Source organism: Entelurus aequoreus, linkage group LG07 (genome assembly GCF_033978785.1).
Source record: "Entelurus aequoreus isolate RoL-2023_Sb linkage group LG07, RoL_Eaeq_v1.1, whole genome shotgun sequence".
NCBI lineage: Eukaryota > Metazoa > Chordata > Actinopteri > Syngnathiformes > Syngnathidae > Entelurus > Entelurus aequoreus.
The window spans coordinates 23,660,721-23,679,021 of record NC_084737.1 but is presented as its reverse complement, the minus strand read 5'-3'; the positions used below and the strand labels follow the sequence as shown (position 1 = coordinate 23,679,021).

Here is an 18,301-nt window from a genome sequence, read left to right as displayed (position 1 = left end):
CATTGTGATACACTTTGCTCAACAGTCAGTCCATTTTAAGTAAGTTTGTTTACGCATGTACTTTTTTAGTAATGTCGTACGTAAGAAATGTATACAATCTACATGCACAAACAAGCATACAATTTTGTAACATTTGCATGACAATATGACCAGCAATGGATGAATGTGCTTTAATTTTGGCTTACATTCAACCCAAAATTGAGTTACATTTTGAGTTAAGGTGAATCTTTTTTTTTCAAATAGGTTTACTTGAGCTGGAAGTGAGACAAGAAAGTGCACTGCTAAAAAGAGCTGACAAAATATAAGATGAAAAGATTAGATTTTAAGGGGAAAAATACTAAAACTTAGTGAAATCATCTGTCCGTGCTGCCAGTTAATTTGACTTGATGAGACATTCTAAATTAAGATGTTTATATCTAGAAATCAGTAGAACTTTTAAGATAGAAATAAGTATTGTATTTTGAAAACAAGCATTATTTAACTTGCAATTCTTAAATAAAGCTGCAGAATTTTCAAGCAAGGTTTTCTATGTAGGGAAAACCAAAGTATCTTATTTGAATAGTTATTTTCTCAATTTCAACATTGGATGGATGGATGGATTTATAAACTAGAATAGGCAACATATAATTATTCATGCTTAAATCAAAATTATGATGTAAAGTCAATGACTAAACATAAGTGAAAATAGCTCTTAAAACTGGGGAGCTTTCCCGAAAAAACATTTAGAATCTTGGCAAGTGGCAAACAATTCAGTGTGGAAAATACGTTTGGGAAGTTATATGATAAATATTTTTGCACCATTGTAAACAATAATGGTAACATCTAGCATGATCTATAGAACCTGGGAGCTAAAACTATGGAACAGTGAGTGTACCCTCGAGAAAATAATATAGCCTTTGCTCCCATCCCCCAAAAAAGGACTTTCTGGCGAATTAAACATACCTGAATTTAGCTTTAGCAGGTTTGAAAAAAGTTATTCTTTAGATTTCTTAAGTTGTAATGACTCCCTTACAATCACATATCACAAAGCCGCTGCCCTAGAACATTCTAATTTTCTACGAATGTAAAACATTGCTTTCATTGAGAAAAGTTATGAAAATTATAGACATTTTCTCACAAAGGGAAAACAATAAGAAAATCCAATATTTAATTTTGATTGACTATTACTTCACACAACAGTCTTTTGACACATTCTTGTTTAGTTTCCAGATAAATACATCCTTTATCCTAATTAAAATGCACTTTACTGCGCATATTTGTACATCATGAATTTTAGCACTTACATACTCAGATTTTACACATGTTGGTCACACAAGCATCCCGTGTAATTTATTTTACATTCAACACAGTTGTTGTACTATTTAAGGCTATTTCTGTCTATACGTGGCTCCACGCGGGATCTCCAGGCCTGCTTTAAAAACATCTGCCCCAGATTTCACGTGGCGTCAAAGACTTAATGAAGACGGCTCCACAAATGTAAAAAAAAAAATACCACAATTCATCTGGCTTTGAAATCTTTTTTCTCTCCAAAACATGTCTGGCATATAAAAAAGACAGAAAAAGACACACTACACTATTGCGCGACATTCTTCCTAAAACACACTCAATAGGAGGCCAACTGCGTCATCACTGAGCTGGAGAATATCATTGCAGAGGAGTGACTTCCTCAAAATGTATGTGGGTAGAATGCATATGATTAAGTAACCATAAAACTGTAGAGACACGTCATAGAAAAAGTTGTTTTCCTCAATTTTGATTTGCCTAATGTACTACATCAGGGGTGTCCAAACTTTTTCCACTGAGGGCCGCACACGGAAAAATTAAAGCATGTGGGGGCCATTTTGATATTTTTCATTTTCAGACCATAACAAAATATATGGATTTTTTAAATGTATTTTACCTTTAGGGGTCCCGGGGACCATAAAGGGTCTCAGTCATTAAAATGTTAAAAATAAGTCAGATTATTATTTTTTTAAAATTATTTAACGCTTACAGTAAATCTCTATATCAACTTCAAGTTGATATAAAGTAATACAAATTAAAATGTTTTATGGATTTCCTGTCAAACTACTTAGTTTATTTCATAGTAAAACTGAAATATGCAGTATTTAGTAATTAGAGCCCTAGATCAATAATGCAGGACACCATTGATTTGAATTATTTCATATTTTTGAGTAATCAATGTGAAAAGATAAATAAAAAATCACTAAATATATTTGGGATCCAAAAGGTGCCCCACTCATAAAGTGATACATTTTTATTAGGTTTTTCTTTTACTTTCAACAGTTAAGTTATGAGATCAACTTCAGATATATCTGTCGATTTTATGCAGGAACTATTATTTTGTTAGTTTTATGCGCTTTTGTCTAAGAAAACTTTGATGTTTTTATATGGCTACTACACAATATATGCAATATTTACCACATAAAACATTTCAAAGTGAAATATTTGAAGTAATTGGAGCCCTGAAAATAATTCATTATAACATGGATTTTTTGTCTTTTTTTTTTTTTGAGCAATGGCAAAAAAAGAAAAATAAAGAAAGACAAGAGAAAAAAAAAACAGCCTGCATGGCAGCTTTTGTGCCAACATTGCAACTTTTTCTCGTTAGACTTCACCTCATTCCACTTTTTTTAATGTTATTTTTTATTTTTACAATAGTATTTCCAGAATGTGTGGCGGGCCGGTAAACAATTAGCTGCGGGCCGCAAATGGCCCCCGGGCCGCACTTTGGACACCCCTGTACTACATGGATGCAGTAGTATCAGTACTGCATTCTCCCCACATACATCCTCCTAATTCGCCCTCACTTTGTTCATGCAGTAAATGAGTGACTTGCATGATTTAATTTACAACCACACTATAAAAGTAAAGTGTTAGTTTCTTGTAAGCACTTCTTAAGAACAAAATCACTTCCTGTCCGCCATAACTGTTGTGGGTCATTGGCTTGCATCCTCAGCAGTGCTGTTTTTCTTAAATTTTAAATAATGACTGCGGTAAGAAACAGTGACCATGCACTTACACACACATACGCCAGTGTTTGATGTGGAGCCAATATTAGCCCAGTTTGTATGTCACATCCTGAGTTCTGGGAACTTACTTTGCAGTATATTTGCAGCAACCTTTTTCACATTGTGCTCATTCTTGAGAATTCCTCATCATTAAAAGTTAAAGTTTAAGTTCCAATGATTGTCACACACACACTAGGTGTGGTGAAATGTGTCCTCTGCATTTGACCCATCCCCATGTTCACCCCCTGGGAGGTGAGGGGAGCAGTGAGCAGCAGTGTGCGCCGTGCTCGGGAATCATTTGGTAATTTAACCTCCAATCCCAACCCTTGATGCTGAGTGCCAAGCAGGGAGGCAATGGGTCCCATTTTTATAGTCTTTGGTAGGACTCGGCCGGGGTTTGAACTCACAACCTCCCAGTCTCAGGGCGGACACTCTAACCACAAGGCCACTGAGCTAATGGTAAGGGTTTAGTTCATTTCGAACATGTTTAACAAAGAATACATTGAAGTACACTACATGTTTATTACTCTTGCACAATTTAACATGTCTGAAAAGCGTAGCAAGAAGAAGAGCCTACTTGAGCTTATTTCCATGTCTCAGCAAATACTTCCCGTGTTTAAAATGTAATTGTTATGGTGGCATATTGCGGCTGTTTGCGTGACTCCAGGATGCAGAGACAGACGGTGGGGGAAGTGCAGACAAGAAGGTCATTAGGTAATTAGGTACGAGGCAGTACACGATAATGTAGGTTGTGCAGGAACTCAGGGAATACAAACGTAACAATGTGGCACACAGAAGATACTGGAATTAAACAGCATATGTGTGCAGGCATAACCCTAACTAATTAGCCTGAGTCTAATCTCCAAGCCAGGACAGGTGTGCATAAGCAGCGCTCCAAAAGAAAGTGGGAAACAAGGGAGGAAGGAGCACTGACACGGAAACAATCACAAAACACAGGAAAATAATAAAACAGGCCAAACAATCATTAAGGGATCATGACCGCCTGTACCGCTTGTGTATAAGGGATTTCAGACAGTACAAGGCTGTACCAGAAGTTAAAAGGCAGCTTGCAGGGTAGAGTCAGGTGGCTGCGAGTGGAGCCGGTCTCCCACGGTTTTGGTAGCCCATGTGCCAGATTCTGAATTTTCTAACAGGGAAAGAATAATACAAAAGTGTAATAGTGTTAATAGAATTCGTAGAAAGAAAAATTTATGAAACAAACAAGATGAATCACACTTTTGAATTTTGATTAACCACAGTTAATTACATTAATTACTTAAATTAACAAAAAAAAAACAACCAATATTTTGACACACGTCATTATAAATACCCCTTTTATTTTTTTTAATTAATCTGCATTTATACCTAATTAATGTGATGTTTTTCTGTGAACAAACAGTCGTTAATTTTGACAGCGCTAATATTAAAGGCCTACTGAAACCCACTACTACCGACCACGCAGTCTGATAGTTTATATATCAATGATCAATCAATCAATCACTGTTTATTTATATAGCCCTAAATCACAAGTGTCTCAAAGGGCTGTACAAGCCACAACGACATCCTCGGTACAGAGCCCACATAATGATGAAATCTTAACATTGCAACACATGCCAATACGGCCGGGTTAACTTATAAAGTGCAATTTTAAATTTCCTGGGAAACTTCCGGTTGAAAACGTGTAGGTATGATGACGTTTGCGCGTCAATGGTTGAACCGGAAGTATTGGGACACATTGTATTCCAATACAAACAGCTCTGTTTTCATCGTAAAATTCCACAGTATTCTGGACATCTGTGTTGGTGAATCTTTTGCAATGTGTTTAATGAACAATGGAGACTGCAAAGAAGAAAGCTGTAGGTGGGATCGGTGTATTAGCGGCCGGCTGCAGCAACACAACCAGGGGGACTTTGAGTTGGATAGCAGACGCGCTATCCGACGCTAGCCGCCGACCGCATCGATGATCGGGTGAAGTCCTTCGTCGTGCCGTCGATCGCTGGAACGCAGGTGAGCACGGGTGTTGATGAGCAGATGAGGGCTGGCGTAGGTGGAGCACTAATGTCTTTATCATAGCTCTGACGAGGTCCCGTAGCTAAGTTAGCTTCAATGGCGTCGTTAGCAACAGCATTGCTAGGCTTCGACAGGCGGCACAGCATTAACCGTGTAGTTACAGGTCCAGTGTTTGGTTCGGTGTCTCCTGATAGTAGTATTGTTGATCTTCTGTCTATCCTTCCAGTCAGGGGCTTATTTCTTTTGTTTCTATCTGCACTTCAGCACAATGCTATCACGTTAGCTCCGTAGCTAAAGTGCTTCACCGATGTATTGTCGTGGTGATAGAAGTCACTGTGAATGTCCATTTCGCATTCTCGACTCTCATTTTCAAGAGGATATAGTATCCGAGGTGGTTTAAAATACAAATCCGTGATCCACAATAGAAAAAGGAGAAAGTGTGGAATCCAATGAGCCTTTGTACCTAAGTTACGGTCAGAGCGAAAAAAGATAAGTCCTGCACTGCACTCTAGTCCTTCACTCTCACGTTCCTCATCCACAAATCTTTCATCCTGGCTCAAATTAATGGGGTAATCGTCGCTTTCTCGGTCCGAATCGCTCTCGCTGCTGGTGTAAACAATGGGGAAATGTGAGGAGCCCTTCAACCTGCGACGTCACGCTACTTCCGGTACAGGCAAGGCTTTTTTTATCAGCGACCAAAAGTTGCGAACTTTATCGTCGATGTTCTCTACTAAATCCTTTCAGCAAAAATATGGCAATATCGTGAAATGATCAAGTATGACACATAGAATGGATCTGCTATCCCCGTTTAAATAAAAACATTTCATTTCAGTAGGCCTTTAATCCATGTATACAAAGGATTGAAAAATCCTGAATCCGCACTCCTGCTTCTCATCAAAATATTGTAAAGTAGTTCCTTACTCACAGACAAACAGCAATAATAAAAAAATTAATTTTTGGTAGGAGTACTCAGCAACTAACACAGGACACCATGCTGAGCTGTCTGGTATCACCCATATTGCTCAATGGCGTGCAATGAGCCATACATCTTCATTGACAAGAATAATTCCATAAACAAGACAGTTGTCATAAATTTGTCATACGCATGGGACTGTAGGAGCACAATAGTGACTCACGTTTTCCTGTAGTGAAACCACGCTGATCTTTTTCTCCAAACAATTCATCAAGATCTCCGGTTTTGTCATGTCTGAGTCCAGTTCAGACATTATGTGACTCTTTAATCTCCTGGCAAGAATAGGGTACATATGCATACGACCTAATGAGAGAATATGCCGGTCTCTTATTGGTAGTCAATGTCCTGCCAGGGCTCAAAACAGTGCAATGTCATGTCAAACAAATGTGCCTGGAAGTAGTTCATTATCCCTTTGCGTGTAAATGCAACGAATGGAGACTTCCGCCAAAATAGAAACATTGTGGTCTGCAAAAAAGTGGGCGTGATGAAAGAAGCCAGCGTTATTCACTTACAACGGAAAATACCTGGAATAGATGTAGGCTGCAGTTTGTGGCTCATGCTGTTGACTTTATACAGTATGTGCTACATGTGGAATCTATACAGGGCCGCATCATTTTTGAAGTGGCGACCAAACGACCATATTGCATACAGTACCTGCATCTTTTGCATTTGAAATATTCATATACATTACTGCAAACTAGATAATTTTCTGACCAGTGGATGCAGGTGTAGAGACCCCACTGCCGATGTGCTGACAAATTGCTGTGCTGGTCAGATAGTACTGGATATTATATACAAAATAAAACATAAAGTCAAAATATTGGGAACAATTTAGGGGAATGGGGGGGCAATGGAAACAGGTATACGCAAGATGGTGAAAGTGTGAAAAAAAGAGTGCTAACAGTATACTAACCATAAGCATATGATACCATATTTTTCATACTACAAGGTACACTTATATTAAAATATTTTTATTTTGTCAAAAATGGGGGGTGTATATATATATATATATATATAGCTGTAATTCACTGTTATTAGGGCTGTGAATTTTTGGGTGTCCCACGATTCGATTCAATATTGATTCTTGGGGTCACGATTCGATTCAAAATTGATTTTTTTTCAATTCAACACGATTCTCGATTCAAAAACGATTTTTTCCTGATTCAAAACGATTCTCTATTCATTCAATACATAGGCTTTCAGCAGGATCTACCCCAGTCTGCTGACATGCAAGCAGAGTAGTAGATTTTTGTAAAAAGCTTTTATAATTTTAAAGGACAATGTTTTATCAACTGATTGCAATAATGTAAATTTGTTTTAACTATTAAATTAACCAAAAATATGATTTATTTTATCTTTGTGAAAATATTGGACACAGTGTGTTGTCAAACTTATGAGATGTGATGCAAGTGTAAGCCACTGTGACACTATTGTTCTTTTTTTAAATTTTTTTATAAATGTCTAATGATAATGTCAATGAGGGATTTTTAATCACTGCTATGTTGAAATTGTAACTAATATTGATACTGTTGTTGATAATATTCATTTTTGTTTCACTACTTTTGGTGTGTTCTGTGTCGTGTTTGTGTCTCCTCTCAATTGCTCTGTTTATTGCAGTTCTGAGTGTTGCTGGGCCGGGTTTGGTTTTGGAATCTGATTGCATTGTTATGGTATTGCTGTGTATTGTTTTGTTGGGTTGATTAATTAAAAAAAAATAAATATATTTTTTAATAAATAAAAAATATCGATTTAAAAAAAATGAGAATCGATTCTGAATTGCACAACGTGAGAATCGCGATTCGAATTCGAATCGATTTGTTCCCACATCCCTAATATATATATATATATATATATATATATATATATATATATATATATATATATATATATATGTCTCTTCTTCGTTCTTCTGCTTCGTCTCCTTCTTGTTGTGTGTGCAGTTGTGCACTGAGCTCCAAAAGCCGTAGATGTTATGTGACTGGGCCGGCACGCTGTTTATATGGAGGAAAAGCGGACGTTACGACATGCTGTTCTCACTCAGGTCCGCATGCAGGACAGCATACGGTCGTTAAGGGGTGAAGGTTTCAGGTTGTAGAGGACGCTAAAGACAGTGCCTTTAAGGCACGCTCCCAATATTGTTGTCCGGGTGGAAATCGGGAGAAATTCGGGAGAATGGTTGCCCCGGGAGATTTTCGGGAGGGGCACTGAAATTCGGGAGTCTCCCGGGAAAATCGGGAGGGTTGGCAAGTATGGTCAGTAGACTCGCCATGGAAGCGCTAAAAACTACCGATACAACAAAGATGATGAGGAGAAGACGCTGTTGACGTAAATAAGACCATAAAACAGCGCATCCAGAAGAGAAAAAGCGTCTTGAAGATGATCTGTAAAACATAATCTATGCAACATTTTGACCAAATAACCACCATTACATGTTATGTAGATGTAACGCTAGCATGGGCTAGGCAGGTTAAGAATGTAAACAGTGTGACAGAAGATGGTTGGTCCAGGAGCCTGTGGTATGAAAGATGATGACGACTAGTTATTTTGGTTTTGACTGCATTAAATGTATTGAACAAGAATATAAATGCCACAAATGACACAATAGGAAAAAAAAAAGAAAAAGCCCAAAACAAAAATACAAGATGGAGTCCTGCTGCTTTCTCGGAACCAGTTCACAGTTCAGTTCAAAAGGTATGCAAACGCTTTCGCGTCAGTCCAAAAGTTCAGTTCAAAAACAAAAGTAATCCAAAAGGTTCGCCGCGGAGGAGAAAAAAAATGCTTGTCCTACCGCGTAGTTGTTTAGCTCGCCATTTGTTGAGTTGAGTTTGAAGGTGGATAGGGAGCTCAGGTTGTTTGGGTCAACGGGTATTCCTTCCCGGAAAAAAAACCTGACCTAAAAGTCCAAAAAACAAAGTGAGTAATCTAGTTACCTCTTCACTAGCAAAGTACATTATATATTTACTTGAAAGCATAATGTAAGCATTCCATTGTCCAGAATGACTAATTAATTGTACTAATAAACCAATTGATATGACAAAATTAACCATGTTGATTAATATACAATCATGAGTCCAATTAAAATGAACATTCATAATACATTTCTAATACAGATCATGATTTCTTATCTAAAGTGATAAAACTCAATCATGGATCAATTACAAGTTCAATTACAAATTAAATCACAATTTCAATTACAAATTAAATCACAAGTTCAATTACAAATTAAATTACAAGTTCAATTACAAATTAAATTACAAGTTCAATTACAAATTAAATTACAGGTGCACTTATATAACCTAGTTTCATAATAATACTCATTAGAAACTCAATGTATCATAATTCACATTTAAGTACTTTTCCTAACATTCAAAGTTGATAAACAATCAAGCAGAGTTAATAAATGAAAGTGTTGCTGCAACAACCTAAATACACGCACCTGCGTTCCATCTGAAGTGCATCCACAAAGTGGCTAAAGCATATTAGCAGTGCAAAGCCCCCTGCCACTTTGCCAAACTAAACTGTTGCCTATAAATCGTCTGGATGATCAGAAGAAAATACAACATAATTACCTGAGTAATCGAGGGCAAAAACAACATACCATGAACGGCCCGATAATTAATCGAACATGGCAGCTCTGTGGAAGAATGGCAGCGGTTAGCGCCTATGCTAAAACAGATGCTAACATAATATTGGCGACATGGCACATGATTGTGATTGTGGAATTCCATTGATTATACCATGGCAAAAGACTCACCTAATTATGAAGTTTGCAAAGTGTGAGAATGAGAAGATATTGCAAGTTTCTTCTCAAGCGCTTCTCACAGCACCGCAGCCACAGCAGATACGGGAGGGGGTGGTGAAGTGAGCAGCACTTCCTTAAAAGGAAGTGAGCGGCAGGAAGTAACCCTCCACAATAAAAGTCTTTGCACTGTATGCATGTTTTCAATGGATATTTTAAATATGGGTTACATAGACCACAAGGAAGTGTTTTGAATGTAGAAAAAATAAAATCATAATATGACCCCTTTAATGCGCCTTTTGAATGAAAATAGACCTCCTCATCTGCAGTGCGCCTTATGGTTCGAAAAATACGGTTATAAGGAATGCTTACTTGTACATGCATATCCACACAGTTACATTAGGTAAGTCATGGTTGCTACTGTGTGCTGCATTTGCATGGTGAAATCTAAATGAGAGCATAACTTCTGCATTCTCGGGGAGGGGAAGCTTGGTTGCATTGTGATCAAATGACATATTTGTTGCAGAGCAACATTTCATGCTCACGTTTGCTGCCTATTCACATGATTTTCAGTTGATTATTTTTTTAAGTAATGAACACAAAAGAACACACACGGGTGAAAACGAAACGGCACTTATTAGGAATGAAAATTGGATTTCAAAAGTTCCTGCAAGTCGAAAGCGCTTTTCGTTCTTCATTCTCTCCATTGTCAACTTTGTTGTTAAAAAAAAATTAACAAAGAAATAAGAAATAAATAAGTCGTCGAGCATTCTGTAAATGGCGGTGCTGTGTTGGAAAAATACGTTTTAGGAACGCCCAAACTATGTTCAACCAATCAGCATTGGACAGCACATCTTGCACCCTAAGAAGGTTCCAGGAACCTTCCAAAAAGCCCACCTAGCTGGCAGAACTCCAAACAGTTCCCTGAAAAACTACATTTACCCGGGTTGTTTTTGGTGGAAACACAGGGGGAAATTTATTTACCCGGGGAAATGGGAAAGTTCCTTTAAAAGTTCCTGGAGTGGAAAAGGGCCGAAAGTCAACAACATAACGAACGACCTTTGAGTAAAGCACTAGACTCTTCTTGTTTGACATTTTTTATTTGTCTTACTTGTTCGTGATTCATATTGCCGTATGGAGGTCAACTCACTCTTATTTCGAATCTGACTGCCGATCGGTCAGCTGCAGCGTGCAATGAATAATTATCACATTGGCAAGAAGGCAGTGCCAGTGAGCCCATCAATGAGCTTGTGGGCGATTTAAAGGGACGAGTTTTTAGACGTTAAAAAAATGCATAGAACAAAAACTGATCCGGAAAGCCGGCCAAACTATTGGCACGCAATTGGAGGCGTTTGTGTCAGTGAGGGACAGGAGGTCACTGGACAAACTGCTGGCCATCATGGACAATCCTGCCCATCCACTCCACCAGACAATTAAGGGACAGCGGAGTTCATACTCCAACAGGCTCCTTCAACTTCCTTCCCGCACTGTGCGATTCAAGAACTCCTTCATTCCACACTCCATCCAGCTGTATAATCACTCGCCATACAGCAATAGATGACATCTGCCTATTACCTGACACCTGACATGTTAGCTACTTCTCTTTGTTTATAATGTCTATTTTCTATTTCCTGCTGGACCTACTCTCCATTTTATGCTGCTGCTGTCATATAGACTGTATATACTGTAATATTGTACATGGTCATTGGTTTATATTGTATATATGTTATAGACATAATATAATATAATATATCTGTATATAAATTACTCTGTACACATATTATGTATATATTCGTATATATGTTAGATTTTTTTTATAGCTATATTAGTCTATTTATACCTGCATTGTCCTTTCCATCATTGTAACTGAGCTACTGTGTTGAACAATTTCCCTTGTGGATAATTAAAGTTTGTCTAAGTCTAAGTCTAAGTCTAAAACTGATTTATGAAAAAGTGCAGGGAACTTGTCCCCCTGTCCCCTTAGCATTTTTTGTCCATGGCAAAAAATACAATCATCAATTATAGTTATGTAGCAAGACGAATGGGACAGAATGGAATGCTAAATGAAGAATGGAGACTTCCTTAACTTCTTCTAAGGTACTTTACAGGATTGGGACACGTTGGCATTAGAGACTTAAACAGGAAATGAGTCCTGACAGTAAGGGATGCATGTGTAATGTACATACATTTTGCAATGATCTTGCGGGGATGGTCTAGGGGCCTAATCTACTAAGATTCAAATACCACGTGCTAAACAGCATGTGCAAATTGTGTGTAGTATTAGTGGCCGTTTTATGTGCGATCTGCTAAGACTAGAACTGATAACAAGTGCAAAGTAGTGCAGACGGCCCTGTTTAAAGGTGTTTGTGTGTACTACCGGCATTATGTGCCCATGGAAACACCCATTTCCCTCCACATTCATGTTAATTTGCTCTCCTAACTGTGGGGTTTTGCAATGTTGAACAAGCAACACACGTGTATAATCTGCAACACCTTTTTTACAATTTATAATTACAATCCAGACAACAGAAACTATTTTTAGCAAGCTGATAATGTGCTCTCCGGGGAGGCGGTAGACCATCAAAACACCGCAGTGCATTCATGCGTCTAAAATGATCCAAAGAAAATGCATATTGTAGGACATTTAATTTAAAAGATACATCTAAATAATATATTCTATAGCCTTACTGAAAAACAAACCCCATTAAAAAGAACACTGACAGACACAAAAACGCATTCATTGAATTTGCTTTAATAGGCCCCTTTAGTCATCCAGCAGCTATACAATTATAAAATGACGTTGCTGAATAGATCTTATGTCTAATGTTTTTAATTCTGGCAGTCCATATATGCCGACAAGCATACGTAGGACGGAGCTGCAGCGTGATCACCTGCTTTCTCACAGCCATTTTTGTGCAATTGCAAGTTTGCATGTATATTTCAGACGTGCTAAATAAAGACGGAAAACAGTGGCTGCAGAACAGTTTTCTTGATAAATCACACTGCATGTGCGAAATCAGTGGTTCTCAAACTTTTTTCACCAAATACCACCTTAGAAAACACTTGGCTCTCCAAGTATCACCAAAATGACTAACATTAAAATACAGTAGCGTAGTAGGCCTAAGTATTCCTTATAAACAAGGCAGAGGTTTTATTTAACACGTAGATTTAATATTTTTGGTCACTGTAACATTACACACAGTTTGAACAGTTACACTGTGTTTGAATTGAGGCAAATAAAACACAGTACGACTAGTGGTACACTTACTACTGTTTGAGAATTACTGTGCTAAAATATGAAATGTGCATCTTCTCTTCTCAGTTTTGTGGGCGTTCTGATGATCAACATCCATCCATCCGTTTTCTACCGCTTGTCCCTTATATAATGCATATTCATGAAGACAAACAAGCTACATGGATTGTGTTCCCAATTTTGTTCAGTTAAGAGACACAATCCAGTTTGGTAGATCAGCTTTGCATGTGCTATCAAGTTTGCATGTTTTAATTGTTGGATACTTGTGGTTTTGAAAAAGTAATATATCACATTTAAGGTGCTATCCGTAATAGTGTATTGTGTCAACTGCTGATTGTATTGGATATTTCGAGACAGTGGGGAAAATCCAAATTTTGCAAATAATACAGTCAGCAACATAAAACATGCAGTTCTTGGAATAAGGCTCATAAGTGAGGCTATGGGTGTGTCCATACTGAACAAATGCAGCCAAACCCTGGAGGGTTGGATTGGTTTGTTATGGTTGGATTGAGCCCAGGAATCAAACCGACTGTGGTGAGGCCTAAACAACTTTTCGTTAGTCTGATTTAAAGTGGCATTTTAAATCAGAACTCTTGGGGGTGTTACTCCCAGCAAGATTTTATGCATCATTGATCCAGAATACTTAATGCTGCTTCATCACGTACAGTCCAAGAAGGATTCGTGACGTACTTCCAGTTTGTTTATTTTTCATCTGGATGGACACGAGGCTGCAGGGTGCCTGGATGTTAGCATGGCATCCTCGCAGTCAGAAAATTAAAGGTTTGAATCTCTTTTAGAACATCTTTATGTCGAGTTTGCATGTTTTTTTGTGTACTACGACCTGTCACATTCCAAAAACATGCACGGTAGGTGAATTGACAACTCTAAATTGTCCATACTTGTTAATATTTGTCTGTATGTGCCCTGTGACAAGGGATTGGTATACCTTTCACATTTGAACTGATACGGTACCTGTACTCAACAGTACCAATTTTAGCTACTTCTGTGTGTGTTCATGTGTTAATAAATATTAATTAATTTAATAAAAACATCTCATGTCTCTATTAAACATTTAATAATAATTGGGCTGTCCAGTTGTGATTTCTTACAGTTCTGAGGATCATTTGCAGGTATTATATAGTAGACTTTGCATGCAGTTGCAATTCCAAGACAGCAGTAGAGTATAGGCTACGGCAGTAGAGTATAGGCTACGGCAGTAGAGTATAGGCTACGGCGTGTTGCCTAGTCAGGGAGTAATCTTTGCCATAAAGCTGAATTTAGTCTCGTGTTGCCCCCTAAAATGTGTTTAAACTGTTGAGGCCTTATTATGGCGTCGGAACAGTGCCAAAATGCTTTAACGTAAAAAACACTTCCCAGTCTCATTTTATGCTCGCGAGGCCCCTTTTTGCGTCTTTTTGCACTCGAGCGCTGCATTAAAGCCCTCGCGATTTGTCTTTCTCTTTCTTTTTCTCTACGCGTGCTACGTTCCACCCTTAAGTCCGGGCATTGAATACAAGGCCCAGCAACTCCCCTCCTATTTGATTGGTCACTTTAAACGCCCACTGTCTCCAGGTCCGAGCCAATCCAAGTCAGAGTAAGGCGAGTCGTTTACTAAGACAGCGTGTACAGAACAGTTTTAGTCTTGATAAATCACAGTGCGTGTGGTAAATAATTGTATTTGCATTTTCTCCTCCCAGTATTGTGGGCGTTCTGATGATCAGAATATTTGCAGCATATTCATGAAGACACACACTCTAAATGGATTGCGCTCCTTATTTCGCTCACTTGAGACTAAATCCTCTGTGCACAAGTTTAGTAGATTAGATTTGCGTCTGCTATTCTATTTGCACGTGTTTTGATGCATGCAAACCTTTAGGACAGGGGTCCCCAAACTACGGGCCAGCGTCCAAAATACGGCCCTCGGGAAGTCTCAAGTTTTTTTTATTTATTCGTCCTTTCTAATCTATTTTCTACCGCTTGTTACTTTCGTGGTCTCCTAGTCGCTCAGGCAAATCATATTGACAAAAAATGCATATTCCCATCGATAACGTGACATCATCGCGCTCGCGCCGCAGTGTCGGGCGAGCGTGCGGCAAGTGCGCACTCTGTTAGTCAATTAGTGCGTGAGGAATATACTCTACCGTTCAAAAGTTTGGGGTCACCCAAACAATTTTGTGGAATAGCCTTCATTTCTAAGAACAAGAATAGACTGTCGAGTTTCAGATGAAAGTTGTCTTTTTCTGGCCATTTTGAGCGTTTAATTGACCCCACAAATGTGATGCTCCAGAAACTCAATCTGCTCATAGGAAGGTCACTTTTGTAGCTTCTGTAACGAGCTAAAATGTTTTCAGATGTGTGAACATGATTGCACAAGGGTTTTCTAATCATCAATTAGCCTTCTGAGCCAATGAGAAAACACATTGTACCATTAGAACACTGGAGTGATAGTTGCTCTATACACCTATGTAGATATTGCACCAAAAACCAGACATTTGCAGCTAGAATAGTCATTTACCTAATTAGCAATGTATAGAGTGTATTTCTTTAAAGTTAAGACTAGTTTAAAATTATCTTCATTGAAAAGTACAGTGCTTTTCCTTCAAAAATAAGGACATTTCAATGTGACCCCAAACTTTTGAACGGTAGTGTATATATATTTAAAGGCCTCACCTTTTCTCCATCCATCCATGCATCCATTTTCTACCGCTTATTCCCTCCGGGGTCGCGGGATTGGAGCCTATCTCAGCTACAATCGGGCGGAAGGCGGGGTACACCCTGGACAAGTCGCCACCTCATCGCAGGGCCAACACGGATAGACAGACAACATTCACACTGACATTCAATCAACCTATCCCCAGGTGCATGTCTTTGGAGGTGGGAGGAAGCCGGAGTACCCGGAGGGAACCCACGCAGTCACGGGGAGAACATGCAAACTCCACACAGAAAGATCCCGAGGCCGGGATTGAACTCACGACTACTCAGGACCTACGTATTGTGAGGCAGATGCACTAACCCCTCTTCCACCGTGCTGCCCTCATCTTTTCTCCTCCAAACATATTACTGGGCATTGTGGCCAAACAGCTCAATTTTTGTTTCATCTGACCACAGAACTTTCCTCCAGAAGGTCTTATCTTTGTCCATGTGATGTCAGATTAAACAAAAATGTAACTGTTTGGCCACAATACCCAGCAATATGTTTGGAGGAGAAAAGGTGTGGCCTTTCATCCCAGGAACACCATCCTTACCATCAAGCATGGTGGTGGTAGTATTATGCTCTGGGCCTGTTTTGCTGCCAATGGAACTGGTGCTTTACAGAGAGTAAATGGGACAATGAAAAAGGAGGATTACCTCCAAATTCTTCTTACTTACTAACTTAGGCCTTAGTATTCCCTGAGGAACATAGGCCGCCAACGAAAGCCTTCCATCCATTCCGGTCTTGTGCCCTTCGGTCGAGTTGTTGCCATGACAGCCCCTCAGCCCTCATCTCCTGTTCCGTGCTTCTTCTCCAGGTTGTTCTTGGTCTCCCTCTGTTTCTTTTTCCCTGTGGGATCCATGTTAGTGCCTGTTTGGTGATTGATTTATTGGGTTTTCTGAGTGTGTGGCCTATCCAGCTCCACTTCCCTCTCCTGATTTGCAGTTCCACTGGTTCTTGTGTGGTGAGTTCCCACAGGTTGGCATTGGTGATGGTGTCTGGCCAGTAGACTCCTAGGACCCGACGGAGGCAACGGTTTACGAATGTCTGTAGTTTATTGAGTATGCTATTGGTGGTTTTCCATGTTTCTGATCCGTACAGCAAAATGGATTTGAAATTTGAGTTAAATATTTTCAAATTCTTCAGGACAACCTAAAATCATCAGCCCGGAGGTTGGGTCTTGGGCGCAGTTGGTTGTTCCAACAGGACAATGACCCCAAACACACGTCAAAATTGGTAAAGGAATGGCTAAATCAGGCTAGCATTACGGTTTTAGAATGGCCTTCCCAAAGTCCTGACTTAATCGTGTGGACAATGCTGAAGAAAAAAGTCCATGTCAGAAAACCAATAAATTTAGCTGAACTGCACCAATTTTGTCAAGAGGAGTGGCCAAAAATTTAAGCAGAAGCTTGCCAGAAGCTTGTGGATGGCTACCAAAAGCGCCTTATTGCAGTGAAACTTGCCAAGGGACATGTAACCAAATATTAACATTGCTGTATGTATACTTTTGACCCAGCAGATGTGGTCACGTTTTCAGTAGACCCATAATAAATTCATAAAAGAACCAAACATCATGAATGTTTTTTGTGACAAACAAGTATGTGCTCCAATCACTTTCTCACACTCGTGACTGTATATATAAATATGCACACACACACACACACACACACACACACACACACACACACACACACACACACACACACACACACACACACACACACACACACACACACACACACACACACACACACACACCGGCCCCCGGCCAATTTTTTTTTACCCAAAGCGGCCCCCGAGTCAAAAAGTTTGGGGACCCCTGCTTTAGGTGATCAAGCCCTAAGTATTGTAGTTATTACACACTTGTTATTTGATTGTAATATGCATCTTAGTTGTAATTTTCTTTAGAAGATTTGGATTTGTTGAAATTGCCATGTAAAATCGCTAATATTAATCAGTAGCACGCATATGGCAAAGCCAATGTTGATTAGCATCAAGCTAGCACATTTTGAAAAGGGGAGCCTTCCTGTACGTTCGAATGTTTTCTATCAGGCATACTCGCTTTGTTGGCAATGAAAATTGCAACATGACCTAGAGGCAGTTAGGCTGAGTCCACTCTTAGTGCTGCTTGCCCACCAAGTTTTTGAGCCGGCTGCGTCTGCAACAGGACGTAACGTCACATGCAGCAACGGTATCGAAACATACATCCCAAACTGTGACTGACTGTTGATTAGTCCAGTGTAGGGTTGTACGGTATACCGGTATTAGTATAGTACCGGGATACTAATGAATCATATTCGGTACTATACCGCCTCTGCAAAGTACCGATCCGCCACCCCCCCGTCGTCGTCACATCGTGACATTGCTGGTTTACGAGCAGAGGAGCATGTTCGACAACGCACAATCACGGAGTACTTACAAGCAGACACAGAGTGTAGACAGAAAAGGGAGAACGGACGCATTTTGGCTAAAAAACTAACGATAAAGGTGAAGTTATAACACTGAAACGCCCTCAGGAAGAGATGCTTTAAGACATGGCTAGCTAGCTAGTGGCTAAAGTCCAGCGCCAGTCAGCAGTGTTTTAGCTACCTCTAAATCCCTAATCCTCGCCTCCATAGCAACA

The 18,301-nt window shown here is 39.2% G+C and overlaps 1 long non-coding RNA gene across 1 annotated transcript; it reads right to left on the bottom strand.

Annotated features, from left to right (window-relative positions):
- Nucleotides 1-8,239: 8,239 nt before the first annotated feature.
- LOC133652996 (uncharacterized) lies at nucleotides 8,240-10,080 on the bottom strand. The gene is made up of 3 exons (XR_009826639.1): nucleotides 9,749-10,080; nucleotides 9,564-9,628; nucleotides 8,240-8,887 (listed from the first exon to the last, which is right to left on the bottom strand). It is a non-coding gene; the product is annotated as an uncharacterized LOC133652996 (long non-coding RNA).
- Nucleotides 10,081-18,301: the final 8,221 nt, after the last annotated feature.